Source organism: Xiphophorus couchianus, chromosome 19, assembly GCF_001444195.1.
Source record: "Xiphophorus couchianus chromosome 19, X_couchianus-1.0, whole genome shotgun sequence".
Taxonomy (NCBI): domain Eukaryota; kingdom Metazoa; phylum Chordata; class Actinopteri; order Cyprinodontiformes; family Poeciliidae; genus Xiphophorus; species Xiphophorus couchianus.
The window spans coordinates 17341573-17356146 of record NC_040246.1 but is presented as its reverse complement, the minus strand read 5'-3'; the positions used below and the strand labels follow the sequence as shown (position 1 = coordinate 17356146).

General features: G+C 38.5%; 1 long non-coding RNA gene across 1 annotated transcript; it reads right to left on the bottom strand.

Annotated features, from left to right (window-relative positions):
* Nucleotides 1-4211: 4211 nt before the first annotated feature.
* On the bottom strand, nt 4212-6064 carry LOC114134484 (uncharacterized). Its single transcript, XR_003593394.1, has 2 exons — nt 5966-6064; nt 4212-4800 (listed from the first exon to the last, which is right to left on the bottom strand). It is a non-coding gene; the product is annotated as an uncharacterized LOC114134484 (long non-coding RNA).
* Nucleotides 6065-14574: the final 8510 nt, after the last annotated feature.

The window sequence follows — 14574 nt, the reverse complement described above, 5'->3', positions numbered from 1 at the left end:
CCAGACATGATTATTAAAACCCTGTGCCAGTCTGTTTGCATGTGTGTGCCCATATGAGGCCTTGGATGGGCCCCTGTTAGAACTCCCATGTGACCATAGACAGTTTGTGTATTACCCTCTCATATCTGAACATTTGTGGGTGTGTGCGCGTGTGTGTCCACTGCATGCATTTATGAGTGTGTGTTGTGCTTTCTCCATTGCAGTTAATTATGGCCTCTTGTTAGCACCAGTCAGTTTGTCACTTCCTTGCCATTTTAAAGCAGATTTAAAGGTGGGGTGTGAGCAGTTTGGAGAAGGGTGGGTGTTGGGAAGGTTTCAGACACAGCCAGATCAGCACTTTCCAGACAACATGTTCCTCTTTATTCACAATGAGGTTTGGCTGTCTGCAGGGCTGCATGCTTTGGCAGCAACAGCAGCAGCACTGATGGCCTGCAGCAAACAGAAATATGTTGCCTGCCTCCAACATCACTGTAAACATGCACACAGCCACCAGGTGGATAATGTGTCTGTGTGTAAATGCAATAATCTGCTAAGTACAACCTAAAGGATTGAAAAATCTAATCAAATCACTTAGCAAAATGTCAAACTATCAGTTGTACATCATTGCAATAGTTTCTAGAGAAGCCCACATGCCATTAGTTTCAAAACAAACAAAACTGATTGAATGACCTTGCTGATAAGATGATTGAATAGGCTTTCAAGTACACATAGTTTCAAGTAAACACAGCTACAAATTTACGAGAAATGGTTGAATAATGCAGAAATCTGCAAATCAGTTTTCTACCTTGTTGTTTTCTGACTTTATTCCTCTCTCACATCATTGGGGAGAAACTTTAATCTAATCTTCTTCCTAATGTTGATTCAGTTCATTGAGTTTTCCATTTATTTCTGCACAACTTTTTTTGTGGCATTTTAGTCATGTCAAAGTTTGGACTTTGACTAGGCCATTGCAACATACATTTTTACTTTTTTTCCAGACATATTTTGGTAGATTTGTTGCTTTGCTTGTGTTTTTGTTGATGACCATTTTTGGGCAAAGTTTCAGCTGTCAGACAGTGGAATTGCGTAAACACTCACTTGTATAACCCAAAAATTGCAAATCAACAAAAATCCTTTCTTTTATTGAACTGGTCACACTAAGAATTATCAATAAACAAGTCCATTTGATTAATGTAATTTGTCACATTAACGCAATAGAACCAAATGTCCACTATCACAAATTAGAAATAACATTTTTATTTCAAAGTGAAGCGATATCTTGTCCAACCTTTAAAAGTTGAAAAAAGCATGCTTAATGTTATTTATATCCACCGCTTGACAAAAGAAGCCAGCAGTTGGTGGCATCTTCCAGAGTTGGGTCTGAAACGTCACTCTGAGTGGTTGAAGAAAAGGGATCTGGAGATTTAAAGTTTAAGCACTTCTCCGAGGATAAATGTACATTTTGACATGGACTCAATTATCCAAGGGGAGCTAATCCCAGAGACCCTTTTAACCTGCCGTATACCTCAGGGCCAGGAATAACAAGTCTGCTGAGTTAGGAAATCAAAGACAGGTAATTAAAATCATAATGGCCCTGGTTAAGATGATTATCATCGGAGCTCCAGATAAGGTAACCTCCAGCAGATTTCTTCACTTTTTAAATATTTATGGAATATGATTAGTCCATGGGGTGAGAGCCGTGGTAAAAGGTTTAAGGATGACTTGCAGATCCAAAGATAGAAAATAAGCATCTTAACATGGTGAGGATATGAGGATGGAAATTATGTTGAAGGGGAGACAAAGGAACAGAGCGACAGAGTGACCAGGTGTACACACAGATCATACTAAAAACTGTGTGTGAGTGAGTGTGATTGCTTAAGATCCTTTCTCGATCTGATTATCATCTGCACTCTGCCCCGCAGACTCTTTCTCTCTGTGTTAGCTGTCTGCCAACCTGAGCTCTGGCCTTACGGACTTACACCTGCCTCCCCTCCACACACTACTACATTGTGCAGCACATGCATGGCTGCATTTTGTAAATATAGTTACAAACTTGCCCACACCAGACTGAAAATCTTGTCTTCAGTTAAAATTTTGCCTCTTTGCTGGGACACTGACTAATAACAGCTGGTCAATAAAGGAGAAAAGGCTTCAACATTTCAAGTTAGATAATATGGCTTGGCCTAAAACGTATCATATATGCTTAATTGGTATGACGATATTAATAATAAGAGTCTAAATCAATTTTAGACAAATAAATGTGTGTTGGAAATCTCTGTGCTTGTGTGCGTTGTGTAGTGTCATTTGGGTTAACTGCACCACCAACAGGCTGAAAACTGACATCTGTGCTTTTGTTGTCACCATAAAAAGAGGCAGGCAGAGTATTTCAGTTCCTGCTTCAGGCTGATGTGATCCCAGACTCAATCATCTATCCATCTCTTTATCCATTCCCCCTTCCTATACACTCCTTTTTGAAGGCCTGCAGTGATTACAGTCTCCATCTGGGCTTGATGCCAAATGCCTCTCAAGTCTAACTGAGTCTGGCCGTGGCAAGCCTGCAACTATCCCCTTCTTATCTGCTTTAGATCTGCAAGGATAACTGTCTTGAAATAGCAGCGGAAGGGGCAAAGAACCCTAACTGCATGCAAAAGGACCTCCAAGGTGCAGTTGTCACTGACATTAAAGACCACCTTAGCAATGTATAAGGAAGTGTCAGTCAAACCCATTTGTACTTACTCTCAGTTTGGATCTAAAAAAATTGCTTGAACCTCTAAGGCTAAGTTCATAGTTTGACTTTAGCGCTTCTGCTCTGTTCACTTTGTCTGACATGTCTTAGACCAAAAAAGTATCAATGGAGAATTTTTTCATGTAGGACTTTATTTCTAATTGAAACTGCATTGTTTCTATATGATCTCTAATCTCTATGACGCACAGTGATAGTAGATAGTAGAGCAATAGTGCAGAGGGATGATTTGCTCTGAAAATAAAATGTATTCAAAAGAATTATTATGTTTGATTTCTGACAACAAATAAATTTAATTGTCTGAGACTGTAGGGAAGGGAAAGAAGCTGATGTGGTCTTATCCTGGAATAAAAACCCACTGACCCTTGAGTCTGGATGGCACATGGTTGGAAATCTCCTTCTTAAACTCACTCAGAAATTTATTTTTGACTTTAAGTCCTGTCTGTTTAGCTGGCCAGAAGTCTTCTTTGTTCAACCTTTGTCCCTTTCTCTGGTGTCCAGATGTGATCACAGCCAGACGTGACCATCCACCAGCCAGTAACTACTTCTGTTTGACATACAGTGCAGTGGGATGCCAAGACCCTTAGCCCTTTCTTGAAGCTCTTGCACTGTGGTCCAGGGGTCATCTCCTCTCTACTCCACTCAGGAACCAGATGGGTTATATGTCATCCAAAATTGCAGTCTTTTTTTGATCCAAGGCCAACGGCATACTCAAGCTAGCAGGAACCAAGACAATGGGCGTGCACTTACGTATATGTGTGTGTTGATGGTGAAGTGGGTGTTTTGTATGAAGTCTTATTTTACACTAAAGGAAATAGTACCATATAAAGTTGAACAGAAATCTACAGTAAGAACAAAAGCTAGGGTTTCCATATTTGACAGCATTGAGTGTATCGATCTAAATATCAATGCCATGAAAAGCCTAGTTTTTGTGCAAAAAATAAAATGCTGTTGTTTCATGAATAAATTTTAAGCTAAAAAAAGATTTACTTTAAATCTTTTTAAACAATAAGTTTCTTTCTATTCCACACCTGCCATCAGCTATATGAAACATGGATGATCTGTTATGAAGTTCCAATTGTCCAGGAAGGATTTGTTCATCTGCATCTTCAGCTAAAGCCGTAGTTTGCCATAAGGGTAATCAATTTCAAAACAATTCCATTGTACAAAGGTATCAGTTAGAATAAAAAACTCACTCAGGAATGTATCTTTACACGATACATTACAAAAAAAAACAACAAAAAAAAACAGACAAGGCTTCAACTGCAACGGATAAAATATGGGACAACAGGGACATTAAAAATAAATGGATCTTTCTCCGAAACCACTGGGAGGATGGGAGTGCAACCAAAAGGAAATTGACCAAAGTTTGGAGAAAGAAAGGGTTTACAGATAATCCCAAACAAACAAGCTTATAGTTATACTTATAGACCATGTCAGGTCATTATCACATAATTGATGCAGTTATTCTAAGAATATAACTTGCAACTAATATTAAAAATAATTCATTTTAATCTGCAGGGAAACAAGACATTTTCCTACTGTTAAATTTTTTTTTAAATTGATGCAGAAAATACAGGTGTTAAACTTACTCAGAATTATATCACAGTTTTAGACTGAATAGACCGATCCCTGTTACTCTACATTTAAATGCGACTCCTGAAGGTCCCATTAACATGCCAAGCCTAAATATACCCCACCAGTTTTATCTGACATGGATAAAAGCTCCCAGCTCACATTTGTCCTTTTCATCGGCCGTTATTTTCCTGCAGACTCATTACGTTGTGCCTTTACTGCACTGTGTGCCCAGATGGCGAGGCGTCTTGCAGTCATAATTCTGTGGTAATCCCTCCTGCACATGGTGCCCTCGCTCCGATAAACACTCTTCCTATTGTTTCCTGGGCTTCCTTCACATTCCCGGCCCTCATGGCGGCCCTAAGGTTTCAGCGTGTGGAGCTGGACAGGCCTCATGCTGGACGTGTGAGTCTGTGAAAGCTCCTCACTGCAGGTCAGGACAATGATGAGATGATTTACAGCCTGCTGTTTTATCTCCTGAGAAGTGGGAGGCGTACATTCTGCTGCACACACAAAGCAGGAGAGGAAAACCGTTAGTTCATTTAGAAATTATTATAGTAAATTAGTATTGATTTTTTATTGCATACGGTTGTATTTTTCAAATTTTTTATTTTTGTTATCTTAATAATACAAAAATAGAAAGAAATGCCCATCAGGCTTGACACACTAAAAAACTTTTAGGTGACAAAGTATTTTGTAAGCAAATATGAGAGAACAAATGATGCTTTGTGTGTCGTCTGTATGTTTATGATGGCTCAAAGACATGGCTGTGAGGGTCTAATTAAAAATGTGCAAGGGTTTAGCAGCCTGCCGCTCAGTGCCAGCGTTTGGCAGCTCTCCTGTCAGGCAGCCAGCTGTTAAGTCCTGCCCTGAATTATAGCCAGAGCTACCGTCAGGCATAGTTGGTTTGTCAGGGCAAGGCTGAGAGCTAGAACACTCATCCACAGATGGAAAAATGAAATATAGAAACACAAAAGAGAAACTTAAACTTTCTACACGCTTCAAAGCTCCAAAAAAAACAGCAGTTCTTTAAAGTGAATGTCGATGAAAGCTCACATATGCTCTGGAAAATGGTTAATGCTGGCTGTTGTGAAATAAGATGGTAACATTGGCCCTATCACATGGTAACACAGACACACACACACTCAGTCGCAACGTCCTGAGGTCAATTTAGCAGTTCAGTTATCCTAAAGTATATTTTAAAGTCGAAGAAAGTTACACACCGAGAACCTACAGTATATATGCACAGCGACAATATGCAAAATTCAAAAAGAGAGTATATTGTAATTTAATATACAATATTCAAAATCAACTGAATAAATGTCCAAGTGATTTTTTTTATTAAGTAATTTTATTGATCTCACTTGAAGCTGATCCACTATACAGTAAAAATTATTCAGAAAAAAAAAATGACAGTCATGATGGGGGCAACACAACTCTGCCTGAATTTACACAAAATGTATCTTTTCTAAACTATTCCTGGAACTGAATAGCAGAGGCAGTGAATGGGAGGTGAAAGTGAGAGATTCTTGGCCTCTCTGAGAGGTTTCCTCCTCTCTGATCACCACGTCCCCTCTGTCTGTTGTTTCTCTATAATTAATCATTTTTCTTAAACATATAGCGCTAGGATGTGTCACCCAGACCAGACACTTCAAGCCCTCCCCCTACCTTTCATTGGTCTCCCCCCTTAAACTTTCGCTGGGTGTGTTATCCCTGCATCTTCAAATGCTGTTTGAAAGAGAAGAAGTGACGATGTGTGCCGACAACAGCCAGCGACAACAACAATTCTCCTTCTTTCTTCTTCTCTCTCTCTCACTGACACACACACCCCCACCCCCACACGCAAACATATCTTTCTATCTGCACAAGGACTTTGTGCAGATAGAAAGACTTTGCATTGACTTCCATTCATTTTTTATTTATTTGTATAGCTTACCCCAGACAGTTATCCAAAGCCTAACTATTACCAGCATATCATATGCTAACTTATACTCGTCATACCTTGTCCTAAACCTCACCCAAAAACATCATTTCTTCTTACGGGGTCTTATGGGCCTCATAAGCAGCAGTGGGCCTCACAATATAGCATTTGTTGGAAAAATGGTCCATACTAGGTGAGAAATGCTAAAATATACACACACACACACACCTCGGATTCCTCTGTCTTCCTCCTCCTCTTCTATTATCTTGTTTCTGTAAAAAGGAGGCATTTGTTTGTTCTTCTTTTGTTTTGCTCTGGAGACGCTTTCTGTGCCTCCCTCCTCCTGTTCTCCTTCCCCCTCTCCCTGTTCTGCCTTATGCTCTCACGCTCTCTTCTTTTTGTTTTCCTCCACGCCGAGGCTCATGGGCCAAAACCTCATAATCATTTCAAAGGTCCTTTAAATATATAATAAGAGTTCTGCATTGTGATAAACAACATGTCAGAGGAAAAACAGCACGCAGGAACAAACGCACACTAAGTTTGATGAGATGCGACCTGCATCTCTCACACTTCTGTTCTTTTACTCACTTCAGTGATGATCATGAAAACAAGATTGTATGAGAGGGGAGGAGCTTTGCATAGTTCACAGTCCAAAATATTCCATTGTCATTGCAAAATAAATTATTTCAGCACTGAGTTTAGCACTTTACTTCATTGTTTTAACAAAACTGGAGTTTAGCTTTAAAAAAAATAAACTTCAAGTTGAAGCAACACATACAGGCTGTGTAAATGAACTGATTTTAGTGGCAATTTTTAGCAAACTCCAGAAGAAGATTTATGTTTTTGCAGTTCTTCTGAGGAATCATTGGCAGTTCATCACCTAAGGTTAAGTTCTTTGTGTATGCAAATCCATACTGTAGAAAAACAGACATTAGCAGATTGAGGTGTTAAAGAACCACAGATTTCTTGGCTAGGCTATACTTTTGCAGGAGCATTTTACTTCAAATTTCCAAAATTTTCCCTTTCCTCTTCTGTAGGTCAGCAGTGATGCTCCCTTATCTTGTCACAGACATTTGAGAGAACAACAGTATGGTGTTTCTCAGACATCCAATCCAAATGTGTATCCATCTCTCCACAAATCGGGAACAAACTCCCAGAAAACTGCTGAAACTTCTTCACAGTTTTCATTAAAAGCAACTGGAACATTGATTCATGGATTTGATATATATCTGATGGTGATTACTCTTGATGATTTGCATGATGACATTTGACAAAAGGTAATTTTTGTTGCTTGTTTATAATTTGTTGTATTTTTTCTTAACCACTAATACACTTTGACCTGCCTGGTTGCTTTAATGTACAATGTTTCATATCACTTCAATTCACTTTCTACTTCAGCGCAAAGCTTGAGGTAGAATATCAACAAGTCATCATGTCTAAATGCATAAATATTTTTGCCACAAATATAGAAAAATGATGAATGATTCACTGATAATTTTAGCTAAAAAAAACAACCTATCCTTCACTCATTTTTTGAGCCGTGTGTGAATCCCTATAGCCTTATAAAGTTTATCATGACTAGATTTGTTTTTCACAATGCATTTTCAAACACAAATTAATTTGACTAAGTAAAAGAAAGATTCACATTCAAAGGTGGACACATTACCATTCATAGATTTTCTAATGAATATTTTAGAGCTTTCTGGACTTTTAAATTAAATTAAATCCTTAATTTAACCTTTGATTTGTCTCATTATAGGGAAAAACTGAGAAATCGTTTGAAAGCTTTCATATAAAGACATAAGAAGATGTTAAGCAAAGTCAAACAAACGTTATTTGCTGTTTTGGAAAACTGTTTCTTTTATGTTGGGAATAAGAGTTTGTTTTCACTAATATTAAAATCCAACAAATCAATTCAGAGTGATTTGGAAAAAAAAAAAATCATAATGCAATCCCATTTTGTAAAAGTAGGCTCATTATTTCAAAGGTTATTTCAGAAGGTATTGCAGCACTTTAGCATTGTTTAGGCTGAGGATATAGTTGCAGATAAGCTATAGCACAGCAGCTAGTCAAGCCAGAGCATGTAGCTTCAGACTTGGTGTCACCCTCCATGTAAACGTTAGGCTTTGCTCTAGCGAACATTTGCGAGCTCCCTGACACTGTTTGTATGTAAACACGCTGCAGTGAGAGACAGGTTTTTCACTCCACAAAGATGCTGTTTGGAGGAAATTGAGAAGCTCACCCCTGGCTCTGCTTCTCCTCATAAATCTTTGAGCATGTGCCTCTTGGCTAAATGACTTTGTAGAGACAAAAAATTTAACCTCAATCCCACCCGGCAAGCTGTGAGAGCGGAGAGAGCTGCATGGGAGAAACAAATCGAGGAGATTTTAAATGAAAGGAAGACAGTTTTATCAGGTTTTGTTCTGACTTGTTGTGTTTATGAGTGACTTTAGGAGGAAAATGCAATCTGTGGAATAAATCTCTCTTTTTTTTGTAATATACAGAGGTATCATGGATTCATTAAGATAGCACTGCAGAAAAAAGCTAAGTTCTGTTTTAAGAAAATGTGATTTAATTTACAGAACAGACTGGAGACTCGAGTGAAACAAAATGACTGAATAGCTTTTCATTCATTCTACTGTGTTTCATTAAACCTTATAAGTAATCATTTGGATTATCTGGATTTTGGAGTGGGTGTGTTCCTGTTTAGCAATAAATGAGAGAAATGGTGTCACAAAATGGACAACGACATGAAAATGATGATGAAGACATTAAAACTGCCTTTTAACTTGACTTTAAAAAACACAAAAAAAGAAGATTCACCCTTGTTTTAACCCTTTCATACTTCCATCAGGAGCCCTTAGATCAGTTTAATAATTTGATACACCAAAACAAAACCTTGACATTCCTGTCTGACATCCAGCTATGGTGCATGAACCCCTTTTGTCAAACTTCATCCACTCCTCATTAATGCTTGTTTTTTTCTTCTTTCTTTTTTTTTTTTTTAACTCAGTGATGTCAGACGGGATAAAAATAAGGAAAGTGTATCTTCCTTATTATATTCCCCTGTCTTAAGGAGTCAGGAAATCAGATGTGAGCCAGGTTTTATCACTGGGTTCAAAGAGATTTGTTGGAAAAAATAAAAGTTGCTTTATCTGTAGAGCTCAACAGAAAATGTCAGGTTTTCACCTTTAAGACAGAACACATATCTTTTAGTTGTTAGTAATCAAACGTCTGTTGTTCTACATGCTGACAAAATGCTATTCATCACATATAACTACAATCCTCTGTTCTTACTCTAAGTTTCCATAAAAACTTCTAAATTTGATATCCAATTTGAAGGGTTCTATAATTTCTTACATTTTTTCACATGTAATTCATTTTATAGTGCACATACAATCACTTCTGCAGTTTTTCCTATAAAGTGGTGGAACAGGTCTGAAAATCATAGCAGCCTTACACATGTTCATGTCCAATTCATGTAATAAAGAATAGAAGAAGAAAGCTAGCAGTTTAGAGACCTAACACACAGGCACCATAGGAGGTATTTAAAAGTGCAGGCTTAGCTGCGAAAAGCTTTGGACGAGATTGGTGAATGATTTCCAACAAAATTTATGACTCATTGGTCAGCAGCCAGAAACATGTGACATCTTTCTGGTTTGACTGCTGACTCCATGATTTAGCTGTCTGTGGCAGCAGTGGCATGTACAGTGTCACATCCCTTGGTATTTAGTTGTTCTTGCCCTTACAAGATTTAATTTGGAAAATATTACTTGAGGGAAAAATGTATCTAACGAAGAAATAGTGTTTTTCATGGTAAGAGGTCATCTATCTTTTTACCTGTTTACTGTCATTGTGCTGCCAATGGCATTTCTTTCTTATAATAGCCTTCACATCAAAGGGTAATGGAGCCTTTGCTGACTGGTACTTCTTAATACCATATGATCTCATTTAGATCCATTATAGTTTTTAGCATAGTAAATTTTGGAGTCTATTTCACTGTATATGCATATATATGGGGTGATAGCAGCGACAGCGGTAGGAGTTTGCCTCGCAATTGGCGGTTTGCTGGTTCGTTCCCTGTTCCACCCACCTCTGCTGGTGGTGGTCAGAAGGTTTTGTGGCACCAGTGCAGGGCAGCCTCACTTCTGTCCAACTGCTCCAAGGCAGCTGTGGCTACAATCCAGTAGCTTGCCACCATCAGCATGTGGGGGTGTGCATGTAGGGGTGAATGACTGTAGTGTGAAGCACTTTGGGGTCGTCTGGACTTGATAAAGTGCTATTCAAGCCATTTACCATTTACCAAAGCCATTTAAGGCATGGTCCTCATATACAGCTCTGCTGCTGATTCTGCTGACTTGATGACTGCTGGTGGATCAGTGACTTTACAGGGATTCCAGTGAAAGGTTTTAATTAGCTGCTGTCTCCAGTCTTGGCTGCAATTGCTGAGATGCTCTTGGAGTATCATAAATCTGCATTGCTGAGGACAGGGCCACACCCAGGGGTCCTCCAGACAGTAAGCATTCTTAGCCTTCCACACTTCCTTACAGTACAGAGTGCCAGTTTTGACAGGAGAAACTGCATTTTTCAGCTATCAGAATGGACACACATGCTAGCTTGCATAATTGCAGGATGCTTAAATATGCTATAGTCCACTCCAGTTTTGATGTTGATTTGCACATTCTTTTTTTTTTTTTTTGGCAGTGGACACGGGTAAGCAGGGACACTCTTGCTTGTCTTAGTGATTGCTCTAGTCTAGAGCAATTTCAACTACAATGGCTCATCGTTTTGATATGACCACAAGGGACAGCCTTGTGGGGAGAGTTAACCACTGTTCTTTTCCTTGGACCTCTTTTTGTTGATACCGATGTCTCCAGAGGCTTAGAAAATCACACAATTGTTTGCTTTAGAGATGACTCGGTTGTCTAGTCATCTCAATTTGGGCCTTGTCAAATTCAAACAAAGCCTAACGATCTCCCATTTCGTACTTCTATCCAATTTGAAGAAAAAAAGTACCCCTCCTGCCTAATATATCCTCCACAGTTACCACAATTAAAAGAGTATCAATGCTAATCAACTCACTTTGTTCATAACATTATGTTGGTTGGGAAGCTTTCTTCACTCTATTGACAAGTTTATCCTGAACAACTATTAGTGAGTTCACTTCACAGCCTTTTGGTAATATTTAAATGTTTATTGGTCAGAGAGAAAGGTTTACTGTTGATAGAAGAGACAGATTACAGCAACCTGGTCATAAAGTGCAGATGCAGCAGATTATCAAATTCTGTCCTTGAGGGTCTTTATTCTGCACTCTTCTGCACAGAGATTAAAAGTTGGCTTAGACATCTGTGAGTATACAGGTCATTCAAAACTTAAACAAATATTGTTTAATTGTGCCACATTGAGTAACACTCAGTTAACGATCCACAAATAAAATACTGGGTTTTAAGTTCAAAGTGCACATGAATGAACTCGTTTCAATGGAGTTCTGCATGCCTTAATTACAAAGGCTCATGACTCAATCCGGACCATGTTTTAATAAGCCATCAGGGTCTTGGGCTCCCAAAATGATGGTGATAAAGTGAAGTTAGACCTAAAATTAATTTATTACCAGACAATTAAGGACCCTGGAGATTCTGCTCACAGTGGAAATGTTTACTCTTAATGCCATTTGAATTAGGTTAAGGTTTTGACATTTCCGTTGTGTTAAGGGAAATAATATGTACCTTTATATTTAAAGATGAGATATTTCACTTCCTTCAGACAAAAGTTTATGTCATAATTACATGTCTTCTATGGCAATGCTGAGTACAAACACAGAAAAAGAGGGAAAATTATGAGACCTTAATGTGGGAGAAATGGAGAGAGGTGCAGCAGAATGAGGCAGGTGTTTAATTTGAGAATTAAGACAGTGTGAAAGTTCATAAGTATGCTAATGACTCTGTGGTTTCAGTGTGGCAGATGAAGCTTCCTCGACTGCTCAAGAGGAAGAAAAACTCTTCCTGAATCACAGTTATAGTAATGCATGGATAAATTATCACTCTTCCCATGATGAAGGAACAAAGGCGAGAATAACATTTTGTGACCCTAGCTCTGACCATAAACCATCGTCATGCATTTCAGAAGTCATTTCTCTATGTAATGTGTAGGATTCCAGTTCAGAGCCATAAAATCACTGATTTTACACTGTAGAAAATAGTTAGTTACCCTAACTTGTCACAATTGACATAAAACACATTGGAATGACAGTCTTTGGAAAAAACTAAAACAACTGTTCTAACAGCTTAACTTAGAGTACCGGGAGTCAGTCATGTTTCAGGTTGGTGATGCGTTGCAAAGTTTTGTTTGTAACGAATGTAGTTTAGTGACAAATGGCTGTGATTTCTCCCCAGATTGGTCAATTCAGGATTTCATCACATCTTTTATTAAATATGCTAAAAGGGTGAAAGGGCATTTTGCCATCAAATGTTAAGTAAAAGTGAAAAGGGCACTGCTTTAAATTTTCCAACCAGAATGACTGGATGTACAGAGAAAAAGGTTACATGGATAGTTAGCTGGACGGACGGAGAGATGGATGTTTTAGCTCACTGGTTTGGTGCGATACTAAATGGAGGAAAACTGTGTTGGGTCACATTTTAATGAAAGCAAAGTTCGGAGTATCTATAATATATATTAGTAATACTATTAGTGGTTGTTCTTCAACACCCTGAGACTCAAAGTGCTAAATGTGATTAGCAGAGAGATACTGAAAATGACATTTTCTTCAAGCCATTTAAAGAAGATGGCATACTTTGATGAATCATACGTTCTTGCATCATGTTGTTGTTGATTCATTAAACTAAGAAGACAAGCCAACAAGAAGTAGATTGTGTGAGAGTGGATGTTACTTGAATACCTCTTACATAAGCTTTGTTGCAACTGGATTCCCTGATCACTTTGGCCTTTTTCAGCAGGACAATACACAATGACATCATGCAAACAAGATTTAGTTAGAGTTTAACAAAGAAAAGAAATTAACAAAAACAGAATTGTCAAACCAGACTAGGAAATGTTCAAAATTTTACCAGTATGTACTTTTTCAACCACTTTTAAGCTCTAAGTTGTTTTTCTACTCTTCAGCAAACTAAAATATGAGTAGTTTTAGTAGAAATGAACCATGCCAAACAATTTGAGCAGAGATTTCTTTAAGCATGGTTTGAAGTTCAACTTTGTCTCTTGAGGTGTTCAGAAATATAGAGTCCACTCAGGTTAATTACTCTCAGTGACAAAGAGGCCAATCTTTGTCTCCATAGTGTGATATGATTACATTTTCTGCAGTCTGTTAGATCCTTGTTAATTAATGGAAAGGTCATAGAGAGCTGTGAAGGTGCCGCTCAGAGGAGCAGCGTGAAAATACAGAGAAGGCTTCAGACTCTTGGTAAATCATCTCCATGTTCTGGTTCTTAATCATGAAGTCGGTCTTGCTGGGCATCCCAGTCTGCTTGGTGACCTTTGATGCAGATATACCTGTGGATATATCTGCATCCTCTTTTCACCAAATATCTAGGGTGGATAGAAACCCTAAAAGAGAGCCACAGAAGTAGTTTTTCTTTAGTGATGTTGGTCAGCAGTTAAACAAGGCAGTTGTTGGTCAGCAGTTAAACAAGGCCTTAACAATGGTTCAATCATAATTTAATGATCAAAAATTAAATCACAGTATTTTTAAAATACAAATTTAATCTTCTACAAAATGTGTAGAAAAAGCAGTGCAAAAAAGTGCAAGTTTCCTGGGGTGTTTGATTGAAGGATCCTATGTCCACCAGTCGCTTCACACTTAGCAACAATTTGCTCCAGTGCATGCTGGGTGTCATAGCCTAAAGGAGCCAACAGAACAATATACTCTGCAAAAAGTGACAATGAGACAGACACCAATAGTCTTCAGACCACAGCTCCAGGAAGCCCTATCTGCTATGGAGGTCCTGAATATGATCTGGTCTCTCTGAAGCGTGAAGTGAAGATATGAGGTTCCTCCACCAGATGTTCCTACTTTACCCTAAACACCTGTTTGGGTTTACCAGGTTTGCCTGCCACCAGATCCAACTCATAGCTGTCAAGTGTTCACAAAGTGGTGATTGCTTGACAGCTCTGCTCCTCTTTTCACCCAAGTACCCATGGTATAATTCCACATGTTGGATGATAAGATTACAAAATCGATCACTGGGCTTTTGCCAAAGGTGGCCAGGTACCAGTACTCTTATAAACCACCTTTTACCCAAACATGGCATTTGTTTAGGACATTCTGTGTCTTTTACAGAAGTCTGTAAACAAAACTCTGCTCAGGTTCAGATCAGGGTTGCGGCACCGATGCCCAAACAGG